The sequence below is a fragment of the Lissotriton helveticus genome, chromosome 4_1 (genome assembly GCF_964261635.1).
Source record: "Lissotriton helveticus chromosome 4_1, aLisHel1.1, whole genome shotgun sequence".
In the NCBI taxonomy this organism is placed as follows: domain Eukaryota; kingdom Metazoa; phylum Chordata; class Amphibia; order Caudata; family Salamandridae; genus Lissotriton; species Lissotriton helveticus.
The window spans coordinates 1619379453-1619398742 of NC_136063.1; the positions used below are offsets into that span (position 1 = coordinate 1619379453).

Here is a 19290-nt window from a genome sequence, read left to right on the forward strand (position 1 = left end):
GTCAAAAGACTATTTCATAATTGTATTAGTAGCAGAATTGTGCTGTCATTTGTTTTGTTTGTTCAAAGAAAGCTTTCAAATAATAGACGTACTTCAAAGCCTAAATATACGAGAAAGGCAATGAAAAATGTTTGTCAGACTTCTGCATATGGTAGTGATGATGCTGCTTGTGCACAACTATTTGAGTTAGTGTGATTACCTATTGAGGAGCAGGAATAGAGTGAAAATTAAACAGTATTTGTTAATCATACCTTGCATATTAAAGTTCATAACATGATCTAAACTGTTTTGATGTTCAAAGCATGTGACGAATTAACAAGTTTAGTATACAATGTGGCATGAACAAAGTGTTGAAAACTGTCGCTCAGAGCTAGGAGCTAAACAGCAACATAGGCACAATGGGAAGCTGCAAGTAAAAGTGAATATAGGACAATAGATCTTGAATATAGGCAATGCACTCTGACTACTGATATTTTTTAAATGAGAAAGAGAGGGATATAAATGTATTGACTGGTCACGTATTATGTCCCCAGTCTTTCATAAGCAAACGTCATAGGTATTTTTTAATTCTTTATAGAATATGGTACTGTTTAGATTTGGACTGATGAATGTATCATCCTTGAAAGACAGCAAGCTATTTGGAAGGTGGACTGATGGAATGGCAAAGGAATAAGTTAGCATGATCAGTGATTCGGAGGGTGCAGAAAACATGGTATTGAATGAAGGTAGCTATTTTTGTAAATTCACGTTGCAATGTTGGATTTCTTCTGCTGCCAGCAAAACTTTGTATAATGCATTGGTGAGGATGGAGAAAATGCTGCAGAAAGGTGATCAGACAGATCCCAGATGGTAGAGGTCCACTCAGACTAGCTGTATTGTGCAGATTGTGATAACTAACGACTACAAACTGTCCAAAATGTATTCACATTACATATTTGTATTTTAAAAATACCACATTTATGGGGTGGAATCTGTCATCCAACCATAATGCAATAAAAAATATGTTGCTGACCTTAAAACATTGTTGGCAAGTATCACCGGTGGGCAGTCTTCAATCTTTATGTGGCAGAAGACAACTAACACTGTCGGCCTCACTCCTGAATAAAGTCTCTCCATCTTGATGCTCCCTTGGGCCGGGTCATTTGCAAAATGTTAAACTGGTAGCGAAGTAGTATATATTCATATATTGTGTCGCTATGAATGTGTTGCTGCGATTAAGTGCAGTGTGGCAAAGGAGTGTGAGATAGCGGAGCATGTGCTCTTGTCTACCAGCTTGGGGAAATGTATGTTCATGACTTCCGTGGCACTCATGCCCTCCTTGTGACAGTGGAAGGCTGTCTGCCATTCAGAGTAGATTTCTACACAGGTTTGGCCAGAGGTGCAACTAGAGCCACATTTCGGGGGGGGGGCTAAGAAAAAATTTCGGGGGGGGGGGGCTGAAACTTTAAGCAATATGCAGAGTGGAGCTGCAGGGGCTCTTGGAAGGGGTGAAACAACAACAAAGCCTCATTAACAAGCACATGGTCTTTTAAAGACCTGTGAAGTGCTCGGGTGCGGCTGTGTGTGTGCCCGGGAGCTGTCTGAGCCCGGGCTGCCACACACGACGGGGGGGGGGGGGGGGGGGGGGGAGGGGCTGAAGCCCTTTGATTCCAATGGGTGTTGCACGCCTGGGTTTGGCTGTGCAGGAGCGGGGCAGTCCCGCTACTGGCGGTCCCGCTCCTGCACTGCCAAACTCATAATAAGGCCCTAAGTTTAAGAGTGAGATGGGATGGTAGGATTTGCACCCGTTTGGCTAAAAGAGCCATTGTGGCCTCCGCCACCACTGGGGCCAGTCTGCAGGTCCAGGACATTTGGTTGCAGACCTCAGTTAGTAGGAGTGTCTTCAGTGGGGCACAGTGCTTATAAAAGCATTGTAAAGCCTCCAGGGCCCAAACCCATACTTAGTTTAAGGTGCTTCATAGCTGTCAAAATCCCCTAGGCTTGTCTAAGTCCTCTCTGTCATCGCTAGAAAGGCGCAGTATGGAGAGAGACTGCGCTAATTGTGTTGAGCATCTGTGTCAGAGTGGTCATCTTTAAACAGGGTACTATAATATTCATGGAAGGCATCAGCCTTCTTCTCTTTTAAGGAGCACAGTGTACCTGCTGTATTCAGGACTTCTTGGATATACCCCTTGGAGCGATGGACATGCAGGTTGTTCGGCAAGAGGAAGCCTGCTTTATTTCCCCTCTCATACAATCAGGTATCCGATCAGGCTAGGATGTAGTTGGCCTTGTTGTATTCCGGAGAGTGGATTTGGCCACGGAGTGCAGTAAGATTCCGCCAGAGTTTCTTAGAGGGGCTGGGTTTATGAAGTTGCTCTGCCCGGAGCAAATTATACCTGAGTTGGAGGAGTTCAACCTCTCACATCCATTTAAGTCTGCAAGCCTCTCTGATAAACACCCCTCTCGCCACTGTTTTTAGGGCGTCCCATACCATTCAGGGGCTCACCTCATCCGTATGGCTCAGATGGAGGTATTCTTGTATGGAGGTCATTATCTCATGCCGTGCCACCCGGTCCCTTAAGAGAGTCATTCCGTTCCAGGCACTCCACTGACATGTCAGATTGGGGCTAGGGCAGGACAATGTCATCTGGGCCCGTTCATGGTCCAAAGGCGTCATTGATTCTGGGAAACATCATCAACCTGGGGTAGTAGCCTTTTATCTAACAACAGGTAGTCAATTCTGGCATGATGTTGTGGGCTGCTGAGAAATTGGAATAGTCCATTATTAACGCCATGTCGGTATCTCAAGGTATTGGTCAGACCCAGTGCATGGAGGATAGTTTTGCACGTCGCTTACAAGGTTGGTGTACCTTTCAGCCCCTGTTGTGAGTTGTCGAGGGTAGTGTGCATGACGTAATTAAGATCGCCCCTAATTAGGAATGGTAATCTCTGGCTCCAGCTAGCTTTTGCACAAAGGGTATTACCAATGCCTCCTGGCCAGTGTTCGGACAATATATGTTGCGTATCGCAATGGGAGTGTCCTCCCAGATGCCCATTAACAACAGTCACCTGCCCAACTCGTTGGTCAGGACCTTCTGCTCACAGAACCTTGTGGGGTCCCTAGGTAAAATTGCAACCCTGGCTATTTGGTGGGAGCCAATGAAAGGTCCTGGATCGGGAAGGATCTAGAGCGTAGTTGGTGCTGGTCCCCTTTGAGTAGGTGTCCCCTGGAGGAAACGGATATCTGTACTGGACCTCTTCAACTCACCCAAAACACTACAGAGCATATTTACGAGGAAGTGGCAGAGCGCAGCATTAAGCTCCTTGGCTTACCGCCGCGCCCGCCACTTCTAAAACTCAGGGCTGCGCTGTATTTACAAGGATACGGTGCAGCCCTGTGTTTTCCCCTGCGCTGGCGCTAATTTAGCCTCAGAGACGCCAAAGCAGACACCCTTGCACCATAGTACACGGGTGCTTGCGATCGTCTTTGGGTAGGAAGGTGTCCCTTCCTGCACATAAACAATCTGAAATGGCGTTTTAAAACTTCTATGTGTGCTGCTTAATGCAGCACACATAAAAGTTGCAAAACATCACTTTCTTTTAATGATTGTTTATGTGCAGGAAGGAACACCTTCCTGCACATTAATAATCAATGGCCTTTTGCTTTTTCTTTGTGTGCTGCACAACGTAGCACACATGGAAACAGCAAAAACAAAGAGAAATTAAACATTTCTCCACGTTGTGCCAGGGTAAGACCAGGTTTTCCCTGGTCTTAATTTTGGCGCTGCCCCATATTTACGCTACTCTTGTAAATATGGGGCAGAGTCAGAATCAATCAGTGTTGCGGTGGAACACCCACCCCAACACCCATTACCCTTCCCTTTCCGGCTAAGTATAGCATGAAAGGGTGACTTATTTACAAGGCAGCGTTAAGCCACATTACGTGGTTTAACGCTGCCTTGTAAATAAGGCGAAGCCCCTATTGCCACCACAACATCAGAAAAAGTGACGTTGTGCTGGAGACAGGGCTTAATTTGAGCCGGTGGTTTCCAGTGATTAGCACCAGCACTTAACTGTCAACATTAGCACTAGTGACAGTCTTCATAGGTGGAGCTGTCTGACTAATTTGGAGATGACCAAAACAACAGTTAATTATTAATTTAATATAGATGATAAATGACTATTATCTGCCACCCAAGCCATTCTTATAGCTTTGGGGGAGCTGAAATAGTCTGAATTCTCAAACTTGTAGGAGTGTGATGGTTAGTATTTGTGTAGGATCTGTCATTGGCAGCATTGCTGTGGCAATGTATGGTTCAAGCTGCAGTGGCCTCCTGACGCGAGCCCTGGCACTTCTTGTTTTACAAATTAAATTCTGCGTGGCGATAGGGGCTTGTAAATATGTTATATGTTAAAACCAGTAAAATGGCAGTTGTGGTCAAGGTGAGAGCATAGGTGTGGGTAGCTAAAATGAGTTCCGGTCACCGTGGCATGGGTGAATGGGTCTGCGTATGCATCCGGTGTAAGAGGGTGTTGCATCCATCTGTGTTCCCCAACTAATCCAATACAAAACCCCCCCAAAAAACGAATGTCCAACATTTAGGAAGGGAGAAGATCCTGCGTAGATGCACAAGTCTTATCTGTTTCAGGCCCTAGGTTTGAAGGGAGTGGTGCAGTCAAAGTCTCAGGGGGGGTTATCACCTTTTGGGAGTGCCGGGAGGCTCTCCCCGGGTACCCACATCCACCCTTTTAGGTGTCCCTGCTTGCTGCGCTCACATCATAACGCTGCCTCTGACTGTTTGTTGCTTTTTTGCTGGCAGTCGCGCTGCAAGGGATCTCCAGGCACGTCCCACCTCAGCTGTTGGGCCCTCCGTGATAGCCCGGGGGCAGCCTAACCATGCCGCACATTGTCGTGAGCCAGCCATGGCTCCACAGTGGCGCCACTTTTCTTCAGTGCGCCCGCAAGCAGGAATCGCCATACACGCCGCCGACACTTTCTCTTCATGGTCAACGACCTCTCCCCTCAAAGCCGGCCCCGAAAGTCAGTTAGTTTTTAGGTCAAGCCAAGCAACAGCGCGTATGCGCTGCTACCTCTGCAAGGCTGCTGTAGTAGAGTATGGGAGAGAAGCCGCACACACACTCCTCCCATATTTTTCATTTGCTTGTGTCATTGTCTTTCATAAATGCTACCTTCGGATTCGTTAATAGGCATGTTAGTTTCTCCTTAGTATGGCCTTGCCTTCATCTGTACCCTCCCATGGCGACTGGGCCTTTTGCTTCGGATGTTTCACGGGACCTGTTATTTAGTCTGTAAGCACTATTTACTTTATTGAGTTTCTCTTACTGCAGGCCGGACATGCGCTGCTTCAGGTGAAACCACCTGTATTTTTTTAAGCAGCACGGCAACCCTGTAATACGGGTGCCTGCTTTCAATTACTTTAAACCGTAATTATCTTGTGTCTGTTTCAACACCCTCCCCCTCCCAAGTAAAAAAGCTTTAGAAATGATTAGCGAATTAAGTCATGTGAATTCCAGGTAGCACATAATCCTGTGCTAATGGGGTGTAGCTGACAACAGCACATTTGTGTTACATGTCAGCTGTACTAAAGCCACCAGACAGGTTTTTTTTAAAAGCCTGTTTTATAAACAACACCACCACCACCAATCCACCGCCAATAATACCACCACCTCCACTAATACCACCACCACGCCAATACCACCACCAATACCACCACCACCGCCAATACCACTGCAATACCACCACCACCAATACCATATCAACACGATCAACACCACCACCAATACCACCACTACCGCCAATACCACCACCACCAATACCACCACTGCCAATACCACCACCGCCAATACCACGACCACCAATACCACCACTAATAGCACCACCACCACTAATATCAATACCACTGACAATGCCAAAACCACCGCCAATGCCAATACCACCACCACCACCACCAATACCACAAGCACCAACACCACCACCAATACCACTACCCCTACCACCACCACCACCACCAAAAATACCACCATTACCAATAGCACCACCACCACCAATACCACCACCATTACCATCAACAATACCACCAATACCACCAATACTACTACCAACACCAATACCACTAATACCACCACCACCAATACCACCACTAATACCAATACCACCACTAATACCAATACCACCAGCACCACGAATATCACAACCACCACCAATACCACCACCACCACCAATACCACTGCTAATACCACCACCAATACCACCACCAATACCACCACCAAAACCACTACCACCACCAATATCACCATCACGATTACGCTCACCACCAATATCACTATCAACACTAATACCACTACCGCCAATACCAATACCACCACCAAACCCACCATCAATATCGCCACCACCAATACCACTACCACCAATACCACCACCAATACCCCCACCACCACCAACTCCAATACCACCTCCAATACCACCACCACCAATACTACTACCACCACCATCAATACTACCACCACCAATACCACCACCTCAGTGCCTCTCGCTCACTAGTAATAGCAGGGGTACTGTATGAGGCCGGAGCTGCGTCCAAGATATCCCTCCCTCCCTCTATGCCTGCCATAAATCACAGTCTGCCCTGACTAGGAGGTGAAGCCAGGGCCCTACTACAGTTGGAGTCTTTTTTATTAGGCTAAATATAGCAATGACTTTACGCAATGCCACACTGCACACTCAAATCACGTAGAGGGCAGGAAATAGCCCCCCCTCCCTCTCTCCCTCCTGAGCCGTGACAGTGTAATCACAGAGCAAAAGGTGTTGGAGCGCTTTGTTAGTGTTTATAGCTCGGATCATATGTAACTCTCACTTCACACTTTGTGTCTGTGTAATTTACAACACTTACACATCTTCTTCACTGCACTATTTATTACTACTTTGAAGACGTCGCAGGCCGGTCTCTTCCTCTAATATTTACAATCTAACATGCAGTCAAGAAGGCCCTTTATTGCAATGCAATAGGTCTCGCATTTGTGAGAGTTTAAGCTATGAGTATTGTAAATGACAATGCATTTTATTTATGTTTTAAAACCCAAAACATAAATAAAAGGAATTGTCATTTACAATGCCAACAGCTCAAACTGGCGTGAATGAGAGACCTATTGCATTGCAAATGCTTGTTGATGGGTGCAGTCACGCATAGGTGTCCTTCCTGCGACCACACCGCCTCTCTCTCCGCCTAGCCAAACAGGTTGAATTTGGGAACGGAGAGAACCCCGGGAGCTGGGCAGCATCACAAGCATCTGTGAGGCCCGCTTTCAGCAGGAATTAATCCCCCCAGAGTTGGTAGACAATAGAGCAACAGCCACAGGAGTCTACTGTGTTCAGCTGCAGGCCACGCTCCTCTCTACGTTTATTTTATACAGAGCCCAGTGCATTAATAGCAATAGCAGATGTAGCCTTTACTGTAGCAGGGTGACATCCAGTGAATGTATCTAAACACATCCCTACCAACCACTCAGGGAGGCCATGTTAATACCGATGTACCACACTTAGATAATTGTATGTTTCTGTTTGTGACATAACACCATATCTGTATTATGTATGTGAACACAAAATGGTCTCAACTTCAAAACCATCGCAGCGCAAGTCTCGATGCTGCTTTGGGGTCCTAAGCCTGCACGAATAGCGCAGGCCAAGCTTACGCGTAGCTGGTACGATGGAGGCATAGCGCTTCCAGACGTTAACCTTTACTATTGGGCATCGCAGTTGAAGATCATTAACCAATGGCTACATCTCCCCCAGTCTGAGCCGGCCCTAAAGGCGGACAGGGCGCAGTTGGGACTCACCGGAATGCTGGCCCCCTATATGATAAATCGCTTATCGCCACAAAGTTCGGCCCTCTACGTCACACGCTCACTGTGTGGCATGCGGCACTGAGCAGGTTGAAATGGCAGGGTGTACTAACACAGCTAACCCCGTTATGGGATGTAAGACAGCTGGGGAAACTCAGACACTCCAAAGGCTTCGACCGATGGGATGCTATAGGCATCTCGACCATTGGCGATCTATGGCAGAAGGGGCAGGTGCTATCATTTGAAACGCTCCAACAGCAATATGATTTGGCGCAAACTGAACGTTTCAGATACATACAGATACGCCACGCATTAACGGTAGCGTTAACGTCTGATAAGCCTGTCCCGGAAGCGTCCCCGCTTGAGGACAGGCTACTTACTGACTTTATGCCATCCAAGGCGACATCTCTGACATATCGGAAACTCGTTAATAATTTACCTGACCCTCTGGAGACCCTGCGGGAGAAGTGGGTACACGACTGTGGAGACATTGATGACTCGGAGTGGCAGGAGGCGACTGCGTCTCCAAAAGAAGTGGGAGTCTCATCACGTCTCCGCTTGGTGCAACTACGCATACTGCACAGATCATATTACACTAGGGATGCACTGCATAAGATGAAGAGGATCTCACACCCATACTGCCTGCGGGGCTGCGGGGACATAGGGACTTTCTATCACACGATCTGGGACTGCCCCCGAATTGCACACTACTGGGTTCAGGTGATGCGCACCATGTCTCAATCAGAGGGACTCTCCATACTGCCAGACCCCAAGCGTTGCCTCTTAGACATATGGGAACCCAATGATCTCACTCAATACGGGAAGAGCTGGATGACACTAGGCATGATGGTAGCGAAGAGAAATATAGCGGAGAGGTGGGGTGGGGGAATGTCACCAACGATATCGGCTTGGAAGCAAGATATGGATGCAGCGATGATTGCAGAAAGGGCTGTGTTCCGAAATAGAGGTTGTCCCAGGAAATGGAAAAGGATTTGGGGGGCGTGGAATAAGTTCAGGGGGAACCTCTGCGACCCGCCTTCTGATACTGATAGCTCTAGCTCTGATTCGGAATGAGACTTTAGAACCTCATTATCTGTTAGCGAACCATGTTCCGATTGATATACGAAGTTGCTCCCATGTGAATGCTGTAATTCCGCTGGTTTCTGTTGATGTACTACTATGCCTCAATTATCTTATGTTTATACGTGACAATGTATCGCACTGTTTTAAAAACGCAAATAAACATATTTTCAAAATGGTCTCAACACTTATATGCAATTTCATAGGCCTCAGATATCTCCATCCATGTCATGAGTTTCTTGAAGGTATTGTGTGGTCTGCACATCTGCCAAGTGCCATTACCCCCCCCCCCCTTCTGCTTCAACCAGTGCCCTGATACTTGGACCAGCCACACACACAACAAACGGATGGGAGAGGTTGGTAAGTCTTTAGCAGGTTCATATGCAATCTGTATAATACGTTATTTCTCTCTGCAAAAGTGTTAGGATATGTAATATATTACTCCATTTCATAATATATACCCCTTGTTTGGCATGTATCAAACATAAATTCTAATGGATGAACTTTATGTGCAATCTTTCTGTCCCTATGTCACCGACTACATCCTTCCATTGTGCAGCTTTACTGGTAAGTCTATGTATAGTCCCTTACTACCCACTCTATCCACCAATGTCCTTATTGCATACAATTGTTAAGTGATATTTTTGAGAATATAGTAACTACCACACTCTCCCACGCCTTGTCAGAATATGGCTACAAATAACAACTTTAACCTATTATTCGGTTGAATCTGCAAAACATTCGAAGATGTTACCATTATCAGTTTGTTCAGGGGATGTCTGTTGTATTTTAGGGGAGATCTTAAACAAAACTTTTTCCTACATTACTAGCCTTCAATCTATTAGATTAATGACTAGTGTTTTCAAGAGGTTTAGCGCTGTGATACTACTGGGCGACTTCCTGCTCTCTACAAATGCAAAAAAAACAGTGATGCCATCAATGTCACGTGAGGTATAGTTTATGTAGTTATCCTTAACTGAGCAATTTCAGGGGGTTTTCAGTTACAACTTCACATTTGCTGTGTTTTTAAGGGTCTATCTATCTATCTATCTATCTATCTATCTATCTATCTATCACAAAAGTGATAGCACCTGTGTCGTTGTGGTTAGGTCAGAGTTTTTATGAAAAGTGCATTTTTGTTTTCTTAATAACTTTGGCGCCATTTGGCAAATTAGCACAAACCTTAAAAAATATGTATATCTAATATAGTTTCTTCGTGGCAAATTTTGTGCAAATTCGTCAAGTAGGGACGTAAAAAAAGGGGTTTTCCCAAAATTTAAATTTCTCATTTTAACCCCTCATAGGATTCTTTGCTCCTCGATACAGAAATACAGTTAAACATAATTATACTAAACTTGGTATATCAATGTTCCAAACCATTAATGAGGATCAGTGGCACCTAGCACTAATAAACATTAATGGGGTTTAGTAGTAATAAAAACACCCATTAGTGGCAGAATTAAATGGTGCATTAAGGAACATCAATGGTGCCATGCAGTGATGAGACTCAGTGAAGGCAACACTAATACATTTCAGTAGACCCAAGATTAGTGAACTTTAATTGCCCAAAGCTACCATGATTGTCAATGGCTCCATGGAGTAATGTGCATCAATGGTGTAAAGAAGTAATGAGACGCAATGGCAGCAGCATTAGTGGCTGTTGTTTTCACCCTCAATCCCAATCCTGCCCAAGGGTGTGAAATGGTGGGAGTGCCTGTCCCTGTTTTGTTTAGACCAACCAAGACTTAGCCAAGGCCTTGGAAAGCTGTATCTGACCTTTTGCGACCCCCTTTGCATTGCCCCTGAGCAGAGGAGGATTACTGTTTTAAACAAGCATTGAAAATGCAATAGGTCTCGCCTTTGAATAAGTTAAAGCCATTTGCTTTGCTAATGGTATTGTATTGCAAAGCAAATGGCTTTAACTTAATGAAAGGCGAGACCTATTGCATTTTTAATTGATAACACAATAAAGTAAGCAGAAAGAGACATGCACATAAAACATACCTGCAAACATACGCCCGTAAAGACTTGTAACCATTGTACATGTAAAGATCTAAAGCATGTACGCAGCCCTGCTTCAGACACAAGCATACATACCTGCACACGCACACATGCAATGCACCCATAAACAGCCTGCGATTCTGCCCAGGAGAGACGCCCCAGGCAGAGACATGCAGACAATAATTCATCTGAAATCACTTCTCTGCGCTCTCCTGAATCGTGCCCCCAGGTAAGAAGAGAGGGGAGGGGCTGCCAGTAGCAGGAGAGAGGCACACTTGGAAGAGACTCACGCTCTGGACAGACCGCTCACTCTGAAAAGATTGAGTAGATAGAGTCTGGAGAGACCGCACGCACGTATGAACACATAGGCACACAACAAACGTACACACACCTGCATATCACAAATACATGCACACAAATACCCCTTTTACACACCTCAACGGCTTGCTCTATTGCAACTGTAATTTCATTTATAAAGCCCGTACTACCCCTGACAAGGCGTTGAAGTGCTTTCAATAATGGTTCCATTTCTGTGGACAATAAATTACATCTGCTCAGCACTGTATTTTACTCCGTAGATGGCACCCAGCGTGTTTGTGTGTCGTGATTGCCAGGATTTTGTAAAGAGCTTTTCGGACCACGTGTCTGAAGGCATTTTATTTTTTAGCATCCGTCCACCCACACCACTAGAGGTTGATTCGGAGACCCGTATCTCAAAGGTCTGTAGAAATCATGAGCAGCCTATAGGAAGGTGGGACACTGCGGGAGAGGCTGGTGAACATGGATGCCAAAAGAGTTAGCCTCGTCTTGAAGCTGAAGAACAGTATCCCAACTGTACCAGCCAATCCGGAAACGCTCTCATTCAAGATGTCCGACTATATCCTGTCAGATCTGGGCAGCCTCTTTGGTCATACACGGCCCGCACAATAAGCTTAACGTGGCTGAGGCCCTCAGAAGATGCACGCTTCTCACATGCTTCAACATGGTTCTCATTGTGGTGCGTGGCAGCCTGTAAAGATCACGCTGTGAGATTCAACGCCATGCATTTCCATGCGTCAGCCGCATCTTCAAAATAGTGACAGGTTGCTTGACATTGTCTCAGGAAGCCAGTAAATGTCATGCAATCAGATGCAAGTGCAGCAGCATCATCTTGCGGCCATCTGCAGCATAACACGTGTTAGAAGTTAAGAAGGGCTTCAACAATGCTGAAAGCGTTACATACATTACAGGAATTTTATTTGTTTATTTATTTTGCCAGTGTTCTATAGCGCAAATGTGGACCAAGAAGGACGTTAGAGAGCTTTACAATGAAAAAATAGGTTATTAGTAATAACCATGATCAATTTTCATAGCAGGCACACAAGTAAAAGTTGATCGTGATGCGTAAAAAAGGCACAATAGGTGACCATCAAATAAGGGACGAGCCTGGATAAACAGGCACGTGAAGAAGAAAACAAAGAATTAAAGCAAGGCAGTGTGGCCAAGAAAAGTTACAGCCTTGTGTAGCGCAACTGGTGTTCATGCAAAGCGCTCTGATACCCGATACCTTCGGGTAAAGTTTGCGCTATAAAAACAAGGCAGCGTGACAAAGCTTCTGATAAGAAGCTTAGTTGCCATGACAATGGAAAGCTTGGAATAAAGATGGCGTTGGCCTGTCCACTGTCCATAATGCACGCGCATGCTGTTAGGTTTGGACAAATGGTGAGAGCAGCCATCTTTGTCAATCCCTACGCGTGCATGCAAAGCCTTCCGAGAATCGATCGCAAAAGGCACTCGAATAGCGAAAGCAGCGCATGCGCTGCTATCGCCAGGTGAGACCTAAAAAGGGCCTGGGCAGCCCCTGTGCAAAAGTGGTATAATTCAGTACTTGTATATGGTATGGCTTTCTTTTTGCTTTAAATCACTCTTGGTGCTCGTCAACACCTGGAAAACATGAAACACTTTTTTAAAATCACTGTTCAAATATGTAACTGCTTTGCCAGCATGTGAGGCTCCATAAAGCATTTCTATTTCTTGTTTTAAAAATGTACTACTTAAAAGTCTACAGAAAATGTCACATCCCTGTCGGTAAATAGTTTGCATCACTCCCTTCCTTTCCCAAGGACCAAGAGTAATTTTTTGCCCTATGGCCCCACACCATGCCAAAGGACAGAGGTGGGCTGGCTTTTGACTTTTGTTCAATAAAGAAAATATTTTCCCCCCCATTTTTCGGTGCCCAGCCTGACAATTATGACAGCATTCAGGTGCACGATTCACAGTGGCAAAAAGGATGCAATGATGTGGCATCTGTCAGCTCCTGTGGTCCTACTTGGCCCTCTACAGTTTGTGGGCAAAGGCGGACTATAGTATTGCCTCTGGTTTCCTTTAACTACCCAGGCCTCTTTCAACTACCAGACAATGAAGGAGAGGAAGCTGGCAGATGCCCTGGGGATTGTGGGAATGGAGCACCCACCACATGCCTCCAGCATTGTTGAGTATGGGTGTAGATTCTACCAACTGTGGGATAGAGGAGACCAAGTACAACTCCAGCTCTTTAAAAAGGCCAAAGAAGAGGGCACCAAATAGCCCAAAGCCAAGGGTGGGGGCAGAAACAACCCATAGTCAAGTACTGGAGGGGGCACGCAAAATTAAATAGTTTCTCTGTTGGCCGATGGGCACGACGGAAGACATAAACAACCATACTCGGCCCTTCATCAAAGCTAGGGAGAGAGGCAAAAAGAGCAAAGCACGAAGAGACTGTGAAGGGAAATGACCAACACAGACGCTGCCACCACTTGGAAAAGGAAACTTTTTTACACTTCTGCTATGTCACAACCCCACTGATTTTCTGTGACCCCTCTGATTGGCTCCTCTTTGGAGTTACTGGGCTGATGATCCCCTGTGGACACACCTGCATCCTTGGAGTGCTACTTAACCTGAACAAATTTTCAGTCACATTTCCAAGCACACTAAACTGATGTGTTACTCTTTGTTGACGAAGGGGCAATGATCTAGAAACATGCGTACACAGATACACTGCAATGGCTGCACCAACAATTGTGAGCACTTCAATACTTGTCAGTAAACTAAAGTGAGTTTTATCATGCAGGTCCATAATACATCTCGGACAACATAAGTGCTGATATGCTAGGTAGTGTGCCCAACTCTGTAATTTGACTGGCTCCTCCTTGGAATAACTGACTTGATGAGTCCCTTTAAATAAAACTGTGCTCTTGGAGTAAAGCTTAACTTAAATATACAATGAGCAGCACAATTTCAAAGCAACCACAAGCTAAAGTGTTACTCTCTGCTGATGAAGGACAATAATACAGAAGAACAAGTTACTTACCTTCGGTAACGCTTTTTCTGGTAGATACTATATCTGCCTGTGGATTCCTCACCTTGTGAATATCCCCCTTGCGTCAGCAACGTTTCTTCGTAGTACGCCGACGTGGGCGACGTCACAGGAGCACGGCATCGCGCGCGACTCCGTCTGACGTCACCGACCCCATATCAGGCCCACGCCGGCGTGATGACGTCAGTTCCGCCCTTTTTTCCGTGCCTTCGAGGCACACGGACGGACCAACGATAGCAAATATGCAAATATACAATGTACACAGTACATATAGAACAAAATCAATACAATAGTATAAACCATATATACAGAAAGACCAGGTATAGCAGAGTGGACAACGGGGAGGCGGGTGGGTCAGTGAGGAATCCACAGGCAGATATAGTATCTACCAGAAAAAGCGTTACCGAAGGTAAGTAACTTGTTCTTCTGATAGATACATCTGCCGTGTGGATTCCTCACCTAGTGAATAGATTCCCACAGCAGTCCCCACTCCCGGAGGAGGGTGTCCACTCTGCTACACCAGGAAATCTTGGAGGATAGAGCGCGCGAAGTGGCCATCCCTCCTCACTTCGGTATCCAAGCAGTAATGCTTCGCGAAAGTGTGGAGGGAGGCCCAAGTCGCGGCCTTGCAAATATCCTCAACAGGTACACCCCTAGACAAAGCAGATGTTGCAGACTTTGCTCTAGTTGAATGAGCTCTAATACCCTCAGGAGGGTCCTTACCCGCAAGTGAGTAGCAGATTTTGATGCACAGGATTATCCACCTGGAAAGAGTGCGCTTGTGCACCGCTCTGCCCTTCTTGCAGCCAGCAAAGCCAACAAACAGCTGGTCGTCCATCCGGAAGTCCTTAGTCCTGTCCAGATAGAAAGACACCGCCCTCTTAGGGTCCAGGCGATGCAGTCTCTCTTCCTCCTTAGACGGGTGAGGGGGAGGATAGAAGGTAGGAAGGGTAATGGACTGCCCAAGATGGAAAGGAGTCACCACCTTAGGCAGAAAAGCAGCCCTGGTCCTAAGAACCATCCTTTCAGCATGAATGGTCAGGAAAGGGGGTTTGGAACTTAGAGCTTGAAGCTCACTTACCCTCCTTGCCGAGGTGATTGCAACGAGGAAGATAGTTTTAAAAGAGAGAAGCCTCAATGGACACTTGTGCAAGGGTTCGAAGGGAGAACCCATTAAGAAGGTCAGCACAAGATTCAAATCCCAATGAGGAACAACAAAAGGAGTAGGAGGGAACATATTTATGAGACCCCTCAAGAATCTCAAAACCACCGGAGATTTAAAGAGAGATGGCTGATCCGGCAAACATAGAAACGCCGATAAGGCTGAAAGATACCCCTTGACCGTGGCCACAGCCAAACCTTGCTGCGCCAGATAAAGGGCAAATTGTAAAATATTAGACAAATGAGCCTTCAAAGGGTCAATATCTCTCTCCCTGCACCAAGAAACAAATTTTGACCACCTGTAGGAGTAAATGGACTTAGTGGTGTCACGCCTGGCAGAGAGAATGACATCCACTACCTCGTGAGGGATAGAAAAAGAACTCAAGTTGCCCCGTTCAATCTCCAGGCATGAAGGTGTAATGTCTGGAGGTGGGGGTGTAAAACCTGCCCCTCCATCTGAGAGAGGAGGTCTGCCCTGTGAGGGAGACGGAGCGGCGGGTGAGAGGAGAGGTGGAGTAGGTCCGAATACCACACCCTTCTTGGCCAATCCGGAGCGACCAATATGACTTGGGCCCGGTCTTGACGAATCTTCCTCAGAACCCGAGGAATCAAAGGTATGGGAGGAAACGCGTAAAGGAGTTGATCTCCCCAACTCAACTGAAACGCGTCCCCCAATGCTCCTTGCATCGGATACTGGAGACTGCAGAATGAAAGGCAGTGCGCATTCTCGCGAGTGGCGAATAGATCCACCCGAGGAGTCCCCCACATCTGAAAGATGTCGCGAACAACCTCCGGGTGAAGCCTCCACTCGTGGTCGGCAGAGAACTGCCGACTGAGACTGTCTGCACGAACGTTCAGAACTCCGGCCAGATGATTTGCCACCAGACAAATCTGATGGTCCTGAACCCAGGACCAGAGACGCAGAGCCTCTCTGCAGAGACACTGCGACCCTACTCCTCCCTGCTTGTTGATGTACCACATCGTAGTCGTGTTGTCCGTCAGGACTTGAACCGAACGACCGCGAAGGGAAGGGAGGAAGGCCTTGAGCGCCAAACGTATCGCCCTCAATTCCAGAAGGTTGATGTGAAGCAACCTTTCTTCCGGAGACCAAAGACCTTTGACCTCCAGGTCTCCCAGATGAGCACCCCACCCGAGAGTGGATGCATCCGTTATCACTGTGGCCACTGATGGAGGCAGTTGAAAAGGCTTTCCTTGCGACAGATTGCCTTCCACGCCCCACCAAGACAGATCCGCTGCAGCTTCTCTGGAGATCTTCACTGACTCCCTGAGATCTCCGTTGTGCTGATACCACTGCCTGCGGAGGCACCACTGGAGTGCCCTCATGTGCCAGCGTGCATGACTGACCAACAGAATGCAAGAAGCCATCAGACCGAGCAGACGAAGGACCTTCAGGACCGGAACAACCGCTCCATTGTAGAATAAAGGAATCATCTCCTGAATGTCGTGAATCCTTTGAGGTGGAGGGAATGCACGACATACAGTAGTGTCCAGTACCGCACCTATGAACAGGTTGCGCTGGGAGGGCACCAGGTGAGATTTGGGTACGTTTATCGAAAAACCCAACCTGTGTAACAACTGAGTTGTCTCTTGCAGATGATGGAGCACCTTCTCCGGCGACTCTGCTTTGATCAGCCAGTCGTCTAGATAAGGGAATACAGGAATCCCTGACCTTCTGAGATGCGCAGCCACCACTGCCATCACCTTGGTGAAAACTCGAGGCGCAGTAGTAAGTCCAAAGGGAAGGACCGCAAACTGGTAGTGCTGCGATCCCACCGTAAAACGGAGATACTTCCTGTGCGACTTCAGGATTGGGATGTGAAAATACGCATCCTGCAAGTCGATCGACACCATCCAATCTTCTTCTATCAGCGCCAGAAGAACCTGAGCAAGGGTGAGCATTTTGAACTTCTCCTGTTTGAGATAGAGGTTCAAAATCCTGAGATCCAGGATCGGCCGAAGCCTGCCATCCTTCTTGGGAATCAAGAAATACCGGGAGTAGCACCCTTGACCCCTCTCCTGCTCTGGAACCACCTCTATTGCACCCTTTCGAAATAGAGCCAGGACTTCCTCCTGCAGGAGAAGCAGGTGGTCCTCCGAACAATAACCTTGGCAAGGAGGGTAATTGGGAGGGAACTCCTGAAAAGGAAGTGCATACCCATTCTCTACGAGATTGAGAACCCAAAGATCTGATGTAACCGATTCCCAATCTCGTAGAAAATGAGTAAGCCGACCCCCTACTGACCCTACATGATCCAGAATGGTGGATCTAGGGCTGCTTTGCTGATGCGGGCGGGGGTTGGGCATTATTGGAGGAAGTGGAGGAAGAGGAGACTTGACGTCCACGTCCACGACCCTTCTGTCTACCTCTATAGGACTTATATAGAGGGTTCTGCTGCTGCTGCTGTTGCTGTTGGCCCTGCTTGAAGGGACGAAAAGAAGATCTACCGAATCCTCTGAATTTTCTAGTCGTAGACCCTCTCATCTGCAGACCCAAAGATCTTGCGGTGGCACGGCTGTCCTTAAACCTTTCCAAGGCTACATCAGCCTTCTTACCAAAAAGGCCAGTTCCTTCAAAAGGTAAGTCCAGCAATGTAGACTGCACATCCGCAGAGAAATCCGAGGACTTTAACCATGCGGCTCTCCTGGTCGCAATAGATGAACCCATAATTCTAGCAACAGAATCCACAGTGTCCATGCCGCTCTGAATGACCATGCGGGCAGCAGCCTGAGTGTCAGAGATCACTTCATTAAAGTTCTTCCTATCCTCCTCAGGAAGTTTTGATGACAATTGCTTCACTGAGTCCATTAGTGCATGCACATACCTACCTAAAAGGCAAGTAGCATTTGATGACTTAAGAGCCATGCTCCCAGAAGAGAAAGTCTTCTTCACAGACTGATCTAATTTCTTAGATTCTTTGTCAGCTGGCACTTGAGGGAAAGAGCCTGCAGCCCTATTAGAGCAAGCCGCCTGTACCACAAGACTTTCTGGAGATGGATGTGTAGAAAGAAATGCAGGGTCATCAGGAGCCACCCTATAGCGCCTCGCAATAACTCTTGAAACTGCAGGAGCAGATAATGGCCTCTTCCAAATCTCCTTTATTGGATCCGTCAAGGCATCAGTAAATGGCAGTGTAGGCTCAACAATTGAAGAGGGAGAGTGCAAGACTTCAGTGAGGATGTTGGGCTTGTATTCCACCATGGGCAGCTTTAAGTTAAGAAGATCAGCAGCCTTCCTAATAACCACGTGATAGGGTGCCACATCCCTAGACGGAGCATCAGAAGTCGAAGGTAGACCCCACTCGGGAGAGAGTTCCAGACCACTAGCATCCCGAAGTTCATCGAAATCATCATCATGATCAGGAAGCTCGCCTTCTTCCACATCAGAACTTTCATCATCTCTTTGCTCAAGAAGACGCTGAGCTCTTCGCCTCGACCACTCCAATCGAATCGAAGTCGACGGATCCGGTAACGACTCCGACGGAGCCGGTTCCGACGTCGATCGAGGAGCCGGAGCAGTAGGACGAGAATCATGAACAGGTGTGGTACCTCGATCTCGACTACGAGGTCGATCCGGAGTCGGCGAAGCCGCATGCGGAGTCGAAGACCTCGGTGGAGCCGTACCGAGCCAAGGTGGAAGAGGCGCCGGCATGAAAGGCATAAATGGAGCTGGGGCGTACGACTGAGGAATACCCAGATTGTACGATAATGGACCCATGGGACCAACAGGCGCTCCAGCGGGGTACATTGCCCTAGAATATACTCCAAACATCGCATTGAGAAAATGCGAGGGATCCTGACCGGGACCAGGAAAGGGAGGGTACGGACCTACCGGATGTTCCAATGGAGGCCGT

General features: G+C 47.0%; 1 protein-coding gene across 1 annotated transcript in view; it reads right to left on the minus strand.

Annotated features, from left to right (window-relative positions):
- Nucleotides 1-19290, minus strand: part of FKBP9 (FKBP prolyl isomerase 9) — a 187303-nt gene that overhangs the window by 79571 nt on the left and 88442 nt on the right. The window lies entirely within an intron of this gene.